The 19,399-nt window shown below is 46.2% G+C and overlaps 1 protein-coding gene across 2 annotated transcripts in view; it reads left to right on the top strand.

Annotated features, from left to right (window-relative positions):
- Positions 1 to 19,399, top strand: part of LOC101172994 (leucine-rich repeat and fibronectin type III domain-containing protein 1-like protein) — a 275,228-nt gene that overhangs the window by 10,129 nt on the left and 245,700 nt on the right. The gene's annotated exons all lie outside the window — the stretch shown is intronic.

Raw genomic sequence — 19,399 nt, 5'->3', positions numbered from 1 at the left:
CGATGCCCCGCGCGCGCCATTAACCAAGTGCTTGTTTCGGAATGTGTGGAGACGCGCGCACACATCTACATCATGCATCCACATGCGTGCGCGCAGGGGATCTTTTCTCTCCATCTGCCTCCCTCTCCGTTTCTGAAGCTGCCTCATCACGCTGACTGGCGTTACAGCCACATCCATTATGCAGGAGGCTGGAAGATGAGAACGGGGGGGGGGGGGGGGGGGGGGGCCTGAAGAGGACAAGTGGGAAGCGGACTGCTGAAGGTAGAGGGAGGAGGAGAGTAAAATGCTGAAGAACTCCATATGAAGGAAAGGGGGGGGGATTTTAATTTGAAAGATGGAAGTGTGAAGCCACAGCTGATTAAATGTGAAAGAAAACACACATTTCACATTTAGAAACTGCAAACAAAGAGCAACCCTGCAAACGGCTGCACTTAAAATGTCAAACAGCAGCCAGTTTTCGCTTTGGGGAAGAACAGATCTGGTTTGGTTTCTGCAACTGCGCATAGGGAGGAGTGCAGGGAGGGAGGAGCAGCTCCACACTGACGCTCCGTCTGCTCCACATGAAGATCTCCAAGTGGGCCTCGCTCCACCAGCAGGCGGAGGAGCATTTGTGGGTCATGCAGTGGTAAACTCCTGCCCTCATGCTCCCTGGTTTCCAGAGGTTGACTGAGGTTTTCTTCTGTTTGTAGATCAGCCTGAAGCTGAAAGCAGATTTCAGCACCATGGACAGCTCCGTGTCATTAGCAGCGCTGATCTGTTGTGCAGCCGGCCTGTCGTGTTTGAACCCGTCATTGTGACATCAAGACCTTTTGGGTAAAATCTCTAGACTATCTGCAGACCAAAGACTGCTGTTGGTGGAGGAGCACCTCAGAAGCCGTTAGGCTGCTTGAAATCCAGAGCTGCACAAACATCTAGCAGAGGGTTTTGGTGGATGTGTGTCAGCGACTGAACTGATGAAGACTTTCTGAGATGATGTGTTGCTCCAGCACAGAACTGGCCTTCAGTAAAGTTCAGCACTGCTGGTTTAATTGATTTGGATCTCATCCTTTTTCGCTGAGGCCATTGGCTTCTCTTTATTGGAGATTAGGTCTGACCCACAGATCACAGCGCTGGAGATGGTTTCTGAGCTGCTGCAGCACAAATTGGCATGGAGGTGTCTTCCCTTGTCGTTGAGCTGCTCGACTCTAAATCACAACAGTAGTGATGTTTCGCCGGCTCGGACTTTCACAGCCGAGGGGCTTTCTTGCTTCCTTTCTTTCAAGCTAAAATGAGTCTGATTCCAGCGTTTACAGCTGGTTGCAACAATTTGTTCTGCCTGTTTTTTGGAAACGTTCTTCTTGGAAACTGAAATAGCTCTGCACTTCTTTTTTTTGTGTTTTTTGTTTTTTTAACTTGTCCTGTCCAACAGCTAGGCAAACAGATGAGAGCTGAAGGCCTCTTGTGTTGGACATATTTTACTTTAACAACAGGGGTTATTAATCTTCTGACAAACCAGAGGTATGTCTGAATAAACCCCTTTTGGAATCGAGATCAGACTTTATTCATTTGAATCATATTTGAAGATCTTTTGTGTTGGACCGGACGGAAAAGGAAAGGAGGGATAAAGAGAGAGGGATGTTGAGGGGGTGGGGGATAGGAGGGTGATAATAGAAAGGAGGGGGGGGGTAAAACCATGAAGCAGCATAAAGCAACGAGTTTCTGGATGTTTATACTCATTAAAGTGAGGTTCAGATGTAATACAGTCTATAAGGGCGGGGCCTGTCCACAAACACACTTAAATGTTAGAAACACACCTGTTGGCTCAAAAAATGTCCACATGTCAACATGTACACAAAACAGATAGTGTTCACACGCGCATACTTATGCCTTCAAACCAACTAGTGTGAAATATTTCATTCATTCTATCATGCAAACTATTAGTGCAAAGGTGAGCTAACACCTGTGCTCAGGTGAGTGTTTATGTTCTTCTAAAATGGATGATGGAATGTGAAAAGGAGGAGGGGGAGTGCCCAGCCTCCCCCACACCAATACCCCCGCCGCCGCAGCAGCAGCGGCAGGCAGAACCCCCCCCCCCCCCAACACCAAACTTGCTGTCCACTCGGCAGCAGGCAGAGAACAACCGCCCCCCCCCAGGTGATCACATCCGCCACCCAGGCAAGGGCCAGCAGGACCGCCACGGGGCCCCCAGAGCCAGAGAGCAGGGAGGCATGGGGGGAAAGAGAGTGCCGCCCCAGCCCAACCAGGAGAGCAGCCCCCCGCTGTGCCGGGAGGACCAAACGCGGGACCCCGCCCCAGAAGAACGCCCACAGGTACCAGCCAGGACCGCCCCAAGGGAGACCCGCAGGGCAGGGGTCAGCCGCCCCGCCCAGGCGGAGGGCACCCAGGAGAGAGGGGGTCCACAAAAAGTGTTGTAAACATGGCCCGACCAGGCTCGCCCACAGTTGGAAATTTGGTGAGGCCCAGTGCTCAGGGGCCAGGACCAGAACCCACCCCACAGGGACCCGGACACCCCCCAGCTCAGGTGTGACGGGACAATGATGGTTCAGGCTAGAGACCCTCAGAGCTCCTGAGGAGAGCAGCAGCGGCTTAAACAGAATTCAAATGTGGACTCAGAGTCAAATGTGAATCTAAAGAATCGACCGGACTGTTGCACATGGCTGCAGAGGTGAAAACTGTAAAGACTGTGTTTTCCTACATGATGTTCTCAGAGTCATCAGTGAAGAGAAGCAGAATACATTTCCTTAAGGAGGCAGCAGGACCCACAGACACAACCGGAGAACCTCATTACTCATCCTGACTGTGACTGTTGTCCGGTTCCTGCAGGCCTTATCTTCATGCTCCCTTCTTTTTGCTTCCTCTTCCTCGTGACCCGAGCCTCTTCATCCTTCTGTGTCTGTCTATTTAGGCTGGAGTTTGATGCTGACCGGCTCCTATGTGCCGTGGAGCAGCTCCTGAGGGCTCAAAACTTTGATAAAGAAACCAAAACCCCCAAATTGTTGCAATTTAATAGAATTTATGAGCAAATTTGATATTACTTGATAAAAATGAAAGGGTTTGAATTTATTGCATAGCATTGCATACATTTATTGATTCCCTTTGAATTTAGCACTGTTCTTCCGTGGACACAGTGGGCATGTCGTGTGTGCGGCGTCATTGACGCTGGTGTTTGGAAAGCGTCATCGAGACGCCTGCCAAGACGCTGGAGAGGTGCGGAAGTGGAGGAGTTTGCCCAAAAACCAGGCTGCAGAAGCATTTTTAAAAGGATCCTCAGGACTGAAGAAAGTCAGAGTGACTGTAGGGTTGGTTTCTATCGCTCATCTCAGCTCAGGCATGGCCTGGATCGACTGAAGCTCTGCAGCTGCAGACGTGATGCGGCCCGTTGGAGATGGTGGACAGATCAGCCTGCATGGAAGCTGCAGCTCAGGCTGCCGTCAGGTGGGCGAGCAGAATCCACGCCGGACCCAACCTGCAGGGTCTGGGCGTGCTCGGATTTGTTTCATGGTGACACTTTTCACAAGTGGAGTATCACAACGTGTGTCTTAACCTATTGGCAAAGAGGACGACTGCAGATCTGCTCTTCAGACATTGGAACATCTTTGAGTTTGTGAGTAGTTTCAGGATGCGACCGCAGCAGAGGAGGAAACTGATGACGGCTTAGTGAAAAACTTTAGAGGATCCGTTTTTAAAAACAATAAGATTAACGCTGCGAGCATTCCTACTGAAATGTATTGTATGTTATATTGTTTTCTTCAGCTTGAACAATTCATGTTATATTTTCACAATGTTTTGGTAAAATAAATGTATGAGTAACATGAAAACGCCACATTGATGAGCTCGCCATGCTCACGCTGTTTCTGCACGTCGGTTTTCTGAGCAACGGAAGCGTTTGAAGCCCTTTAAATGGAGCCTCCTGCTCTGTGACTCGTCTTCAGCTTCATTTGGATGTTACCCAGAAGTCTCCCTGTTACCCAGAAGTCTCCCTGTTACCCAGAAGTCTCCCTGTTACCCAGAAGTCTCCCTGTTACCCAGAGGTAACGGCTGCATGAGCCCCGCCCCGCCCCGCTGACGGATGAGCAGGAAAGAGGCTGTCACTGCAGGATTGTGGTGATTTCCGTCAGAGCGGACATTCAGTCTGACAGAAGATTTAATCTTTGGCGTAATCTCAGAGTGCAGAGCCACACCCACGGTCCCCGCTTCTACCCGCCCATCTGTTTCCTGGTCCATCTGTCTATCCGAGCAGCCTGCCCTCTTTCCTTCTCCTGTGCCCCCCCTCGCCGGGTCTCTCCTGGCATCCCGTCCTGCATCACTTCCTGCAGGTGAGCTTTCTGCTGCAGTCTTTACGTTTAAATGAGATGGGATGACGGATATCTCTGCTTCCCTTCTTCCCGATCAGCAGAATTCATTTCCTTTCCACTCTGACTTGCTGTGGAATCATCACACGAGCTGTTTACCTCTTTTTTCTTCGTCCATTAGACGGTGTTGTGCCGACGCAGCAGGAGCACTAACTCCACTGCTGCCACCGCAGCACAAACGTGAACTCAAATTACAGTCATTCAGATTCAAGATGCCCAGCAAAGCACTGAGAACTGCAGGGTGTATTTATCCTAATTCTTTTTATTTCAGGGTAGATTTAGGCTCAGATGGAGGTGAGCAGCAGCAGCAGCAGCAGCTGAGTTCAGGGTAGATTGTTCCTGCAGATGCATCACATTTTAAAACTTCAAACTAATGTTTGTCCACTTTGCGTTCCTGCTATTCTTAAATAAAATGTTTACTTTGGGTATTTCAGAAAAAACGTCCTCTATGAAGCTGCTTATGCGTAGGCTCGTGTTGCATAAGTGTTCTCTACGACCTGTTGCCCACAGCAGACAAAAAAAGCACGTATGAACCATTTTCTCTCCACGGGTTCACATATTGGTCTATGACCTTGATATATCCTGCAGGTCACCTGCGTGACCCGTCCAGGTTGGCCCGTTTTTCGCCCTCAGACAGCCTGTAACCACCGTTTGAGCAGTTGGGACCTAGATAAAATACTTTATTAGTCCAGAGGGAACCTGCAGGTCCATCCACTGCTCCGAAAACGCGCAATAAATTAAATATGAGAATACTAAAAGGATAATAAAAATATTGAAAGTAATCATAACTAGGAGAAGCTGCTTTTCCAGCAGAAAATGCAGGATTGAATGCTATATTGATTCATGAAAATGACACTTAAAGGGTTATAATTGGCCCAACAATAAAATTAAAGAAAGAAATCATCAAAGTTGAGCACAATAACAAAAAAGACATGTTTGTGAAAAATGCCAGAGCCGGCCGGTATCGAACCAGCGAGCTTCTGCACCAAGGACTCCCCGTGGATTTCAATGGAGGCAGAAATCCTGGAATATCTGGAAAAGTTTTAAGATTTTAAGGACCAAAAGTCATAGCTGGAAAAAGCTGAAAGAGCTGAACATTTGAATAGATGAATGGTTCAAATAGCTGAAACATTGTAGAAGGAGTTAAGCGACAAAAAATGGAGGAAGATCCTAGAATAAAGGAAGAGAAACAGGAAAACAATGATTGGTTGAAGGCTTTATAGCATCAACCAACAATCCGGCTAATCAGGCTGTACGTCTCTTTCACATCGTTCACCCGTTTGTCCGTCTAAAGTGCTTTAGAGCTGGGATGAGTCTAAAGGTTCAGTCTGGTCACCAGTCATGTGAAATCCATCATTGAAGAGGAAGCTGAGCTCCGTGTTTCTCAGATGACATGTTTTCAGTTATTTTCTTCTGAGTTTCTGGGTTTTTCATCCAACAGTGTCTTATTTCCAGCTGTTTTTTTTGTCTCCTTCACAAAAACTCCCTCTGGATCGTGGTGACCGGAGTGTTTTTTTTGTTGAGTGGCTAAACGGCAGCGCTTAGCTGGAGCCGTTCTTTGCATCAGCCGTGTTTTATATCTGAATTAATCATGGAGTACGGGGGCGTCTGCCTCGACTCGTGCTCGCAAAAGTGAGATTGATGAAACATCCTCACTGATAACTGGGTGAAGCTGCAGACGGTTGCACGTGCACGCTCTGCAGGTGTGCACGGCTCTCATGCATTTGGTCTCCTTCCTCACCGGAAGGCCTTTTTGTCCCAGCGTTAACCGTTGGTCGCCGTTCGGTGCATCGTGGTCGTGGAGTGTTGGATGCGAGCGTGGAAGCCCGCTGTTCTTTCCGCCGCACACGTCACACAGATGCTGAAGAGCCGCTAATGAATTCTCCTCTCCTCCAGTTGTTTTTTTTTTTTTTATGCGTGTTGCCGGAAAAAGATGGCGGTGATTAAGCTTTTCAAAAGCGACCGCACAAAGTGCGACCTACATTCCTGTCTTAGGAGGGGATTATACCTCCCTGCCTTTGTCAGACTAATGGAAACATTTACAGAGGTGAAGATGAAAGCTCCTCCTGCACCTGAAGCCTGGGGGGGGGGGGGCTGTTTGTGTCAACATGTCTGAATTTAGCAATTATTTTATAAACAGCTTTAATGAGAACAACGGCGTGAGGAATGAGGAACAGCCTGTTTTTTTCATAATTTATTTTTTTAAGCCGATCTTCGGCCACAAAGAGGTTTTCCAGGAAGCTTTGTCTTTCAGAGGATGGGGGGGGGGGGGGGGGGGGGGGTCTCTTCATCTTGGCTGATGGTCCTTGGATGAAACCTTTTGGATGATAAAGTCCGGTTTTTTGGATGATAGATTTGATGGAGACGTTTTAGCCGTCAGGAGTTGACGTCAATACAAGCCGGGGGAGGGGCTTTGGACTTTTGATCTGGTGCATCATTGGAGGAGGAGGAGGTGGTCTGGTGGATTTATGTCGAGCTGAGATCAATTCCAGGAAAAGCTGGAGTGAGTCGCTTGAAAGAGAGAGGTCTGGGACATCCCGTCTAAATCAACGCCGCATCAGTCGGATGGATAAATCTTTGCTGGAGTTCTGAGGAAAACGTCAGAGTTAGCAGGAAGGAAATGAATTTCCGGTTTTTCTCCAGCTGGTTTTCTTTTGCCCGATGTAAATGCTGAAAAGAATGCTTTTAGAAGACCAAAAACATCCTTTTTGCCCCAAACCTCCTTCTGTCGACCAGATTTTCCAAAACTCTGGTTGATCAAACCTTCAGAAGTTCTGAGAGCTGCGGAGGAAAGTTCCCGTTCTCCAACTGTGGTGGATGAGTGAGTCACACAGCTGAGGGATTAATGACACCAAACCTGTCGAGGGACGTTGGGCTGAGAGGTCACATGACCAGCTGCTCTTCTGTAAACTCGCCTTGATGTTGGCGTGACACAGATCTGATGCTCGTCTCGCCCCGTCGTCCCGCTAATAACCCGCCGTCCATCACGTCCGTCTCTCGTCCGTCTGTCGTCCTCTCTCTCCTGCATCCTTCATCCTCCCGTCCACTTTCTCCGTGTCTCCATCGTTTCGGCGCCCGTCTTCCTCGCCGGGTTTCCGTTGAAGGTCAGATCTGACAGGCGGCTGATGGATGCTGCAGCACTTTCCTGGGGAGGTGAACGCCGTGGCTGTTACTACATTAAATAACATTGGGAAGGGGGGGGGACACAAAGCAAATAGAGAAGACTGTAATTCCTGGAAAATCATAAATACTCGACGACATGTGAACGCACAGCAGGAAGTCACTGACCCTTCCGCCCCCTCCTCTTGGGCAGGGGGGTCAGCCTCTCCCCCCCCTCCTGAAGAAGCTGAAGAATGAACTCTGAAGGTTTGGTTTGATGGAATGACTTTCATGGGAGAGTGTCTCCATTTTAGTGAGTCATGAAATAGTAATGGAGAGAGATGAGAGCTAATCTGTCACACGCCGTCAGCAGCACAGGAGGAAGGAGCTCCTCTTCCTCAGGAGGAAGGAGCTCCTCTTCCTCAGGAGGAAGGAGCTCCTGTTGCTCAGAAGGAAGGAGCTCTCTTCCTCCCCTCTTCCTCCTCAAACCCTTCATAGGATTTTGGGGGGAAAAAGCACGGATGAAACTGTTTCAGGAAGAACTGACATTATGCGACTGAAGCCGTTTTCCTGTTCCCTAAAAAAAGCAACGTTTTCCTCCGTCAGCCAAGAAAAGGCTCTGTTCCATTTTTGTTTGGTATTAGAGGAGCAGGAAATTCTGTGCCGTACCTCCGTCAAACGCACGTTTTTTGTCTGTTTCTGATGACGTGCAAAATATGAAAACTCCCAAATCTTTTAGAATTGAGCAAAAAAACGTCCTGAAGTCTAAAGTAAAACCGAGGAAAGTTCTTCAAACGTTCCGTTCTTGCAGCTCTCTGACTGCTGGAGGTTAAAAACCAGCTGTTGTGAATCCTTTGGCTCCTGGTCTAAGATGACTGAGCCGCTCCATCTTCTCCTGGACTTCAGATAATCAGCAGCTGACGGAGGAACTGAGGGCAAAACTGAAGTCACTCGCTTTAAATGTCTTTTACCCTTTTTCTGTTCAGCAGTTTCTCAAACGTCCTGAAAATGATTCTATTTAAAAACCTCCTAATTTCTGAACGGGCTCAGGATCTGGACAGCTGTAGACAAGGATTTGTTGGTTCAGTAACCCCTGATGTTTGATTCTAGATTCAAGGGAAGAAAGCCAAAAAAGGTATTTTTATCTGGTCAGTTTGGTTTGTGAGTTGCTGCAGTGAGACGGACATCCCTGCAGCTCAGCAGGAGCGTCCCTCCGTCCTCCTGGAACCAGCAGAACGCGCCTTCACTCCATTAAACGCTGAATGAGCTGCGTCCTGCAAATGGACCCTTTAAAGCTCGTTTAGTCACGCAGGCGGCATAATTCCATATTTCATCAGCTGCTGCTGCTGCCGGAGTGCGCTTCCTCTGCTCCTTCCCTGCATTGGTCATAAAGCGCTCTTTAAACATTCATGCTTCACCTTTCTGTAAGCGTTTCTGAATATTTGAACGCCAAAGCCGCTTTTACAGCTGAACTGACGTTGGGAGGCGGAGCTGCAGGTGGGAGGTGTGTGTGTGGAGGCAAACACGCCACGTTCAAACTTTGATGCACGTGGGCCTCTCTGCTGTAGCTGGGATAAACTTTATTCCACGTATTAAAGCCAAAGATTCCTATTTGTAGAATACTTTTCCAAATAAACCAAAATAAGAGTAACGTAACATCTGTCGGGTTGTTTCCTTTCTAACAACTGTTGCTGTTTTTCCTCACAAAGTCACAAAGCTTTAAAAAGAAAAAGTCTCAGACTTGTCAAATTTGCCCTGAACTTTTCTGGATTTAGTTCCATCAGCCTCAGGAATGTGAGAACCTCATGGGAATGTCAGTGAATCCGGTGTTTGGGAATGTTGTCCGACGCACATGTGACGCGCTGACGACTGCAGCAGGTGTGGAACACGGCGAGATGATTCCAGACCGACGCATCACAACGAGATTCTGCTCTCACACCAGAACTTGGACACAAACGGGTTAAAATTGTTTTCATTTCAGATACATGACTTTTTTAAAAAAAAAGATTAAAAATGAAAATCCTAAAAAGGGGAAAAAAGGTGAAACCTCTGATCTTCAGGAGCTTTAGTTGGACTTCTAAAGAAACAAAAAAGACAAATAATTTAAACCAAAAACTAAAAGAAAATTTAAAAAAAACTCAAGAAATTTCCCAAATTTTCTCCTGGAAATCCACAAATTCCACTAAAGTTTCCATCTCTGTAGTTGGTTTTTCAGCAGCTCTTGGTGCATTTGAGATGTTGGTCAGAAGTTACCTAGATGCTGATGGAATCTTATTCAGGGATGTTTTTGAGAGTTTCCTTCTCTTTGCTGGACTCCTTCAGAATCAAACGTCTTTTTTTCACAGTCGAGAACGTAGGAATGTTTTAGGAAGCAGTTTTACATAAAGATGACCTGAACGTGTCTCCACACCTTGAATCTCCATGCAGCGTTTTCTCCTCTGTGTTCCATAACGGGAGGGAGGGAGAGCGTCCAGCAGGCAGACCAAAACTGAGCTGAGATCTTCATGCAGAGTTCCGAGTCCTTCAGGACTCTAAGCGGTCAGAGAAGGAACACCCAGTCCACATCTGCAAGCAGGAAGATTCTGGATGTTTTCCTTTCACTGAAACCCAGAGCGAGTGCAGGCTGCACGGTCGGGTATCGATCCTGGAATCTTTTCTTTTCTCTCTCAGACCTCCAGCTGAGCTCGGCTCAGAGGAAACTCTTTTTATTGCAGCTTCAGCTTTTGGTTGCATCTCAAAACATGACCGCCGCTCCACCAACCTGTGACAACCTCTCATTAAAGAGGGGTTGGTTTGCTGCCAAAGTGTCAAACACGGCGATCAATCACCTTCAGCGTGTACATTACAACCTCAGGCTGCAGCCAGTACCTTCTAAATCTGCATTTAGCAGCAGTTTGGCTTCATTAGCATCTGCAGAGGAGACAGATTGAAGGGAGAATGTGGCCTGACGGGCTTCTGCTCACAGAGCAGAGGCGGCCGACGTCAGGCTCCTTCATGGTTACTTCATAGCTGCTTCACGGCTGCTTCACGGCTGCTTCATGGCTGCTTCTTGGCTGCTTCTTGGCTGCTCCTTGGCTGCTCCTTGGCTGCTTCTTGGCTGCTTCACGGCTGCTTCACAGCTGCTTCATGGCTGCTTCTTGGCTGCTTCTTGGCTGCTTCTTGGCTGCTTCACGGCTGCTTCACAGCTGCTTCTGGGCTGCTCCTTGGCTGCTCCTTGGCTGCTTCACGGCTGCTTCTGGGCTGCTCCTTGGCTGCTTCATGGCTGCTTCATGGCTGCTTCATGGCTGCTTCATGGCTGCTTCATGGCTGCTTCATGGCTGCTTCTTGGCTGCTTCACGGCTGCTTCACGGCTGCTTCTTGGCTGCTTCACAGCTGCTTCTGGGCTGCTTCTTGGCTGCTTCACAGCTGCTTCTGGGCTGCTCCTTGGCTGCTCCTTGGCTGTTTCATGGCTGCTTCATGGCTGCTTCATGGCTGCTTCACGGCTGCTTCACGGCTGCTTCTTGGCTGCTTCTTGGCTGCTTCACGGCTGCTTCACAGCTGCTTCATGGCTGCTTCATGGCTGCTTCTGGGCTGCTTCTGGGCTGCTTCTGGGCTGCTTCACGGCTGCTTCACGGCTGCTTCACAGCTGCTTCATGGCTGCTTCATGGCTGCTTCTTGGCTGCTTCACGGCTGCTTCACGGCTGCTTCACGGCTGCTTCACGGCTGCTTCACAGCTGCTTCATGGCTGCTTCATGGCTGCTTCTGGGCTGCTTCACGGCTGCTTCACGGCTGCTTCACGGCTGCTTCACAGCTGCTTCATGGCTGCTTCTTGGCTGCTTCTTGGCTGCTTCACGGCTGCTTCACAGCTGCTTCATGGCTGCTTCATGGCTGCTTCACAGCTGCTTCTGGGCTGCTCCTTGGCTGCTCCTTGGCTGCTTCTGGGCTGCTTCACGGCTGCTTCACGGCTGCTTCACGGCTGCTTCTTGGCTGCTTCTTGGATGCTTCTGGGCTGCTTCTGGGCTGCTTCACGGCTGCTTCACGGCTGCTTCACGGCTGCTTCACGGCTGCTTCACGGCTGCTTCATGGCTGCTTCATGGCTGCTTCATAGCTGCTTCACTGCTGCTTTCACTACCGCTTCAAAGCTGGTTAATGGCTGCTTCAAGGCATCTTCATGGCTGCTTCACAGCTGCTTCTCAGCTGCTTTCACTACCGCTTCACAGCCGCTTCACTCTTGCTTCAAGGCTGCTTTGAAGAAGGTGACTCTGAGTTTTGATCTTGTTTTTCTTCCAGGCTGCAGCAGAGTAAATTCCCACAGTAAATGGAAACCCCTTCGAGCCTTTCAGAGCCTTTGAGTCTCCTTGATCCGCGCCTGAAATGACCATCATTTACTGTAAAGTCAGACTGGCAGCTTACTAGAGGGTGTAAAAGCTTCCAATTCAATTCCTTAGCCTCTTATTTATGACCTATTTCTTCCAAAAGCAGATTGAGTTTTGTTATTTGTATTGAAAAGTGTTTGCTGAAAAATTTGGGCAAAACTTTGAAGGAAACTTTTTCCAATCAGTGCAACATAAACGTGCAAAATGCAGATGAATCTCTGAGGATGCAACGTCTGGATGTTTCTGTAAAGGAAAACATTCAGTGAGGCAAAGTGCTGCACGACTTTCTTTTATAATGTCTAGACGTCAAACATCTTCAAGCATTTTCTTTCAGACTGAGCCTCCGTTTAACCACCTTTACCTGTTTCTGTCTGGAGGACGTTTCTGCTGACCTGACCGCCGCTGCCGGTCAGCCGCAAAAGGGTAAATGGGGGTTTTCTTTCTGCTCCTTCTCCGAGCCCTGCCCCCCCCCCAACCGCTGAAATGACAGGTCATCCATCAGGGAGGAGATTTCTGAGGGGAGGTCAGCCAAGCGAGAGGACAGAGGCGGCTCCCGGAGGAGCTCAGAGCAGGGTTAAAGACCGGGGCTCAGCTGCAGGAGACGGCAGCGCCGGCGATCTGAAAGGCCGCTGTCCAGCAGCTGCTGCTGCAAAATAAGAATTCTACTTTTTGGAAGAATCAGCATAGAAGACATTAACATTTTCTGCTGAAGAGTTTGAGTGAAAAAGAGAAGTTTAGAAAAAAAAAACAGAATGAAAAAGTTCACCCGCAAGTCTGTGGCGTCACTGAAGAGGAAAGATGAGTTTCTACCTCTCCTTGGTAAAAACAAAAAATGCACAGGGGCAGTTAGTGTTAGGTGGTAGAAGAACACAGGAAGAAAAGCCCCCTTCCATGGAAAACTGCTCCACCTGGGGCTCTGACTTGGTCCAGATGTGCGACTTTGAATTTAAAATAACGGTGAAGTTAGTCCAGAACCTCCAGTTCAGGATCTAACTTTGAAAGAATCTGACAACATTTCTGTTTTATGGTTTTAAGATAAGCGTTGGGTTTCCTGAAGTCTGAGGTTTTGTTTTTGGATTTCAGATTCTAGATTTTAGCCTTTAAACGATGGCGTAAAAGCAGAAATGTTCCTGATTTTCTACGTTTTTCACCACGTAAATCATCGCCTCTTTCCTGAGCTCTTCTGCTTTTAAACGCCTCACTGGAAAACTCTGCTTTGGTTTTTTTCACTTTTATAGTTTTTAAAACATTTTTGTTCATCAAACAAACAGAAAACTTGCAAAACTTTGAGCTCATTCAGATCAAAAACTTTACGTTTTTGACGTAAATGGAAAACCTTTTAAAAATTCTGTAGAGATTTTAAATCCACTCCCAAAAATGTTTTGATACATTTAAACAAGCCTTCTGTAACTCTGTTCAATTCTTTTCTTTTAATTGACAATTTTTCAGTTTAAAAAAGTGCTGTTTACCATTTTTTGTTTCAACAAGCTTTTCTCATGTTTTTTGTGCTCAATTTAATCAGCACTAAATTCCAAACCTTTAGGCGATTTTGTTGTTTTTAATGACAAATAAATGAGTCTTGACTCTTAAGTTTAACTTTAGTGCTGCAGCCCTGTAATCAGTGATGCCTGCTTGGTGAACATTTCTTATTTTCACACCTCTTTAGTGTTGAACTTTTTTATGGTCAGCAGTTTTATAAAATAGAAAAAATAAATAAAGTGTAATTCTTCTCAGATGTTCAGCAGAAAACCTAAAGTTTCACTAAACATAAAAATGTAAGACATTAAACCAAATATCGTAACAGCAGAAAGCCATTAGAGAGTAAATTGAACCTGTGTTGTTTTGTTCTCTGAAATGGTTTGACGGCTGAACTGGAACAGAAAAAAAAGTGGAGTATTTACAACTCCGTTCCTCCAGCCGGTGATAATCCTCCAACATCTGTTCAGTCCATCCAGCTGAGCTGAAGATGGAGGCGATGGAAAGTTCAGGTGTCACCGACAGGCCGGACCGGATCAAACTCCAAACTGCGTTTAGCGTTTCCTCTTTACTCACTTCTCCTGCCTTCATCTCCTGATCAGCCTGACCTCCATCCCCACAGCTCCATCCTTTCTCCTGCTGCTCCCCGTCATCGTCATTCATCGGCTCTCTTCCTTGTATCCGCTCTCTTTATCCCCCCGTCCTCCACCTCAGGCTTCACCTCCATCCCGCCGCTCATAAACCGCCGCGCTGCCCTCCACCTTGAATTTATCCCTTCAATAGCTCTCATTGTCTGACTCTGACCCCTCTATCACCTCCCATCCTCATCTCCTCATCTCCTCATCTCACAGGGCTCTGAGCATCCATCCTTCCTCTCATTTCCGCCTCCCGCCGTCGTGAGGGTCATTACGGCGGAGGTTAAAGATCCGTGATCGCACAGCCTGCGCCGGCAGGCAAACGTTGTGTGAGTGGGATTGTGTCAGGGAAGATGATGTTTGCTGCCGCTGAGCTGTGTGTTCTTGTAATCTCGGTGTTTGCTGGTATCAGTGTTGGTTTGCTGATCCTGATGCCGCCTCGCTAATCTCTCCAGGATGGACACATAAAGCTTTCCTGCTGGCGCTGATGGAGCTCCTGCGCCCGTCCTCTTGGTGCAAAGCCAACGCTGTTGGTCCATGTGGCCTTGACTTGTTTTCATTTCCCCAAACAAACCCATCACTCACATTTTTAGATCTTCAGAAACTTTTTCCTAGAAATTCAGGACTTTCATGGTTTATTTTTAGCTAAAGTTCTGGAGGGTGACGTTAATAATGATTAACCTCTCAAACCCTGTCAGCTGTCTAAAGGGATTTTTAAACAGACAGCAGGGACGCATACTGTTGATATTTGGTCGCAGTTGTAAGGTTTTAACTTGGACACGAAGAAAAAAAAAAACAGAATGGGTGATGGAAATGAGAAGATGATCGTTTTTGCTTGTGTTCTTGAGCTTTTGCTTCTCAGATTTGGAGGGAAAATCTGCTGTGAGTGACATATCTGAACGCCCTGTTACAGTGGGGCAAAAAAAGTATTTAGGCAGTAATGAAATTTTGCAAGTTTTCCCACTTAAAAAGATGAGAGAGGCCTGAGACAAAATTAGAAAAAAATATCCAGAAAATCACATTGTCTGATTTTATTTGTAAATTATAGTGGAAAATAAATATTTGGTCAATAACAAAATTTTAACTCAACTTGGTTCTATACCCTTTGTTGGTAATGACAGCAGTCAAACGTTTTCTGTAAGTCTCCACAAAATTTTCCCAACCAGTTGCTGATATTTTGGTCCATTCCTCCATGCAGATCTCCTCTACAGCAGTGATGTTTTGGGGCTGTCGCCGGGCAACACAGATTTTCTACTCCCTTCAAAGATTTTCTATGGGGTTGAGATCTGGAGACTAGCTTGGCCACTCCAGGACCTTGAAATGCTTCTAATGAAGCCACTCCTTTGTTACCCGGGCAACGCATGTTTGGGATGGTTGTCACGCTGAAAGACTCAGCCACGGTTCATCTTCAATGCTGATGGAAGGAGGTTTTCACTTTTATCTAGATATATACATAACCGGTTTAAACAGGTGCCATTAAAGCAGGTAACGAGTGAAGGACAGAAGTTAAAGGTCTGATAGCCAGAAATCTTGCTTGTTTTTAAGTGACCAAATACTCATTTTACACCATAATTTACAGATAAATTCTTTAAAAATCAGATCATGTGATTTTCTGTTTTTTTCTTTTCTTGTTCTGTCATAGTTGAGGTGTACCTATGATGTAAATTACAGGCATCTATCATCTTTTTAGGTGGGAGAACTTACACAATTGATGCCTAACAAAACCGTTTCTGTACACCCGCGGCTACCAGATGAGCTGTAGAGTCTGATGGCGGATGGCAGGAATGACTTCCTGTACCGCTCTTTTAGATCTTCAGAAACTTTTTCCTCGAAATTCAGGACTTTCATGGTTTATTTTGGCTAAAGTTCTGGAGGGTGACGTTAATAATGATTAACCCCTCAAACCCTGTCAGCTGTCTAAAGGGATTTTTAAACAGACAGCAGGGACGCTGTACCGCTCTTTAGCACAGGGGGGGGTGAATGAGTCCACTGCTAAAGCTGCTTCTCTGTTTGTCCACCACTTTGTAGAGAGGAGGGGGGGGGGGGTTGTCCATGGTGGTCCACAGTTTAGCCAGCAGTCTGTCCCGTTGGCGTCCTTTGCTGTGACGCCAGCACACTACAGCAGAGAAGACGCTGCTCGCCATGACAGCCTGGTACAACATGTGGAGCGTCCTGCTGCAAACACGGACGGACCCGAGTCTCCTCAGAAAGTAAAGTCTGCTCATGCCCCTCTTGTAGACCCCCCCCTAGTGTTAGTGTCCAGATGGAGGTTCAGGAACTCGTAGGATGAGACCATTTCTACATCCGTCCCATATTGAAAAGAAAACCTGTCACCAAGAATCCAGAATCATTAAAAAAAAATGACTTTGAGAGAGAAAATGGGATTAAAGCACAGAAATCCACCTGTAAGAATCTACCGCAGTTCAACCCAATAGTTTATGTATAAAGATTCAAACAGTTCACAGCATGAAATATATATTCATGCAAAGCCTGCAGCAAATGTCCCAGCATGCATTTGCACATGGATCAAATTACATGTGAAATGTTTAATAATCTAGTTTCTTTCAGCCCCTCTGGCTCATAAATGCAGATGCAGGTAGAAAAATAGATAGAAAAATTCCTGCTTCTGAAGAGGAATGTGTCTGCAGAAAGAAGACAGAACGCCAAACGTTGGTTTTACTCTTTTATTTGCTGGAAATCTACATGAAAAGATCCAAAAAAGATTCTGGAATTCTGTTCTTTAAGGTCTGCAGCCAATCCAGAGAAAGGCTGCTGAGATGTGACACTCGAGAACCTTCTGGTGCAGAAAAGAAGAAGAGTTCACCAAAGATTTTTAATGTTAAAGTTACTTTGGATTTTCAAAGGAAACTCGTGTTTTTACCTCAAAATATTCAAATTCAAATTCTCTGTATCTTAGGCGTCGATCAAATGTGCTTTTGAGAATTTGATACCCGCTAGCTTAAGTGTGAAAGAAATCTTACAGAAAAAAATAAATCCATGTTCATCTTTTCTTTTAAACAGATCTCAATAATCTTGACGTGTTCGTCACTGGTAGGGCTGCACACATGGGGAAACTTGTGATACACGAACAAAAACATTTCCATTTTACTGCAACAGTTTAAATTAAATAGGAGTATCATAGGAGCCCAACATCTAACATGAAAGGGCTCCACCCGATTGGTCAACAGCGTGAAAGCGTCCATCTGATACATAAAGGAATTTGATTCACTTATTTTTTTTGCCAACTTTTGCATTATGCGTATTGCACAGCTTTATATCGCGATGATAAATTTGCGATTTATTGTGCAGGCCGAGTCACAGGTCTTCAATGCATTTAGCGCCCCTAGTGGCTGCAGGAAACATCTGGCTTTCTTTAAAATAGTAATAATTCAGATCAACATGAAACTGTTCATCTGGGGTCAGACTACTTCCTGCATTGACAAAATGGTTCTTTAATCTCACACATCTACAGTAAACATGGTTGATTCCTCTGCCAAAGACACGACTGCTGTGTTGTTGTTCTGCTGAAGTCAGAGCTCAGCTCTAAACGTGTTATAAATTCAATGTTTTAAATGAATTTTTACACATTTTCTATTCAGAGATATCAGTCACTGAAATGAAAATGGTGTAAAAAAAGAAAAAAAATGGTTGAAAACTGGGGGGAAAACCACACAAACACTCAAATGTGAGTGAAATATTTACTGTGTGCATTCCCATTTCTGCTAATCAACATCCAGACGTGGTTTGAAGCTGAATTGATCTTAATGTTTGTAATATTACATGTTTTCTAATCTGACATTCAGACTTTGAATATTTATTGTCTGCTTTACTTTGCTTTTACATTCTCTTTGCGTCTCATCGGGGACGCAGAGCTGCCCAAGCGTTCACCTCAGACTAATGACTCCCATGATGCAACAGAAGCCTCATTTATCAGAGGATTGAGACGTTCAGCCAGACAGATCTCAGCAAACTGCTCCTTTATAACCAGTGGGAGGGGCTTATAACAGCAGGAGACACAGTGAATGAATGTAAAGTAGTAAATTCTAAAAATCCCCTGATTCTCTTACTTATGTATGTATGTTTATTTATATATATATATATTTTTTTTTTTTTAACTGCACGGTGTAAACAGTGGTGAGACCAGCTCTGCTCTATGGGTTAGAGACGGTAGCAGTGAGACAGAGACAAGAGGCTGAGATGGAGGTAGCGGAGATGAAGATGTTGAGGTTCTCCTTAGGAGTGACCAGGTTAGACAGGATAAGGAACGAGTACATCAGAGGGACGGCTCATGTTGCCTGTGTTAGCGACAAAGTCAGAGAAGCCAGACTGAGATGGTTTGGACATGTTCAGAGGAGGGATAGTGGATATATTGGTAGAAGGATGTTGGAGATGGAGCTGCCTGGCAGGAGGGCAAGAGGACGGCCAAAGAGGAGATACATGGATGTCTTAACAGAGGACATGAAGTTGGCTAATGTTAGGGTAGAAGACGTCCATGATAGAGTGAGGGGGAAAAGGATGATTCGCTGTGGCGACCCCTGATGGGAAAAGCCGAAAGAGAAAGAAGAAGACTGCACGGTGTAAACCCTCGAAGAGTAACAGTAGTTGAAAGAGCGTTTGGAGTCGCCGGCGACAGCTCTGATGCTAGAGGTTACGCCTTGACCACATGCAGTGGTTTGACTCGTACAGATTCTGTTGGTTTTTGGTTGTCAGGTTTTGTTGAGGGTCGTAGAGATAAGTGGCTGCATCTTAAGAGAAGCACAAATGTACGACCACCTTAAGGGCCGTCAAGAAAATGGAATGTACCGTTGTCGCGCGTGTTCTACGTGTTTCGTGAAGTTTTTGTAAGACTAATGAGAGGTCATTCTAACAGACAGGCTGCACAGAAGATTGCACACATATAAATAAGTGTCTAAGTGTTCGCTACCACCTGTCGCCCCAAAAAATGTTCACGGTTTGGTCTACCAACTCGGTTGATGGGTTTGACAGCCTGTACGGACAGTTGGGACTAAGGCAGTAAGCACTAAAAGCGCTCTTAGGTCTTGCTTTTGTAAGGAATTGTTTCTCCTTTTTTTGTCTTTGGCTTCTCCCTTTAGGGTAAAATGTTGGCATTTCTCTATAAACTTCCATCAGATGAGGTAGACGGGTCGGGTTCGGCTTCGTCCTCACAGCAGGCTGTGATTCAGAGATCCTGAACTTGTGACCCTGTTTTCAGTCATCAGAGGGCAGCTGGTGAAAGCTGACTCATCCTCCCATCCAACATTTCTGGAGTGGGGGTGCCATGAATAAATTCTGTCATGTGGGATACCAAAGCATGCAAGTTCATCTCCATCATTAGAGGAAGCTGTCGGTCCGTTTCTCAACACAAGACGTAATGGTCCACTTCAGAAATCCTGAAGACATTCGTGTTCCCCATAAAAATGCTAATGTTCTTTTCTGACGGAGGAGAAAGCTGCTTATCCATTACGTCTTATAAAAAAACGCT

This window comes from Oryzias latipes, chromosome 13 (assembly GCF_002234675.1).
Source record: "Oryzias latipes chromosome 13, ASM223467v1".
In the NCBI taxonomy this organism is placed as follows: domain Eukaryota; kingdom Metazoa; phylum Chordata; class Actinopteri; order Beloniformes; family Adrianichthyidae; genus Oryzias; species Oryzias latipes.
This window is presented reverse-complemented; position numbering and strand designations above follow the sequence as displayed.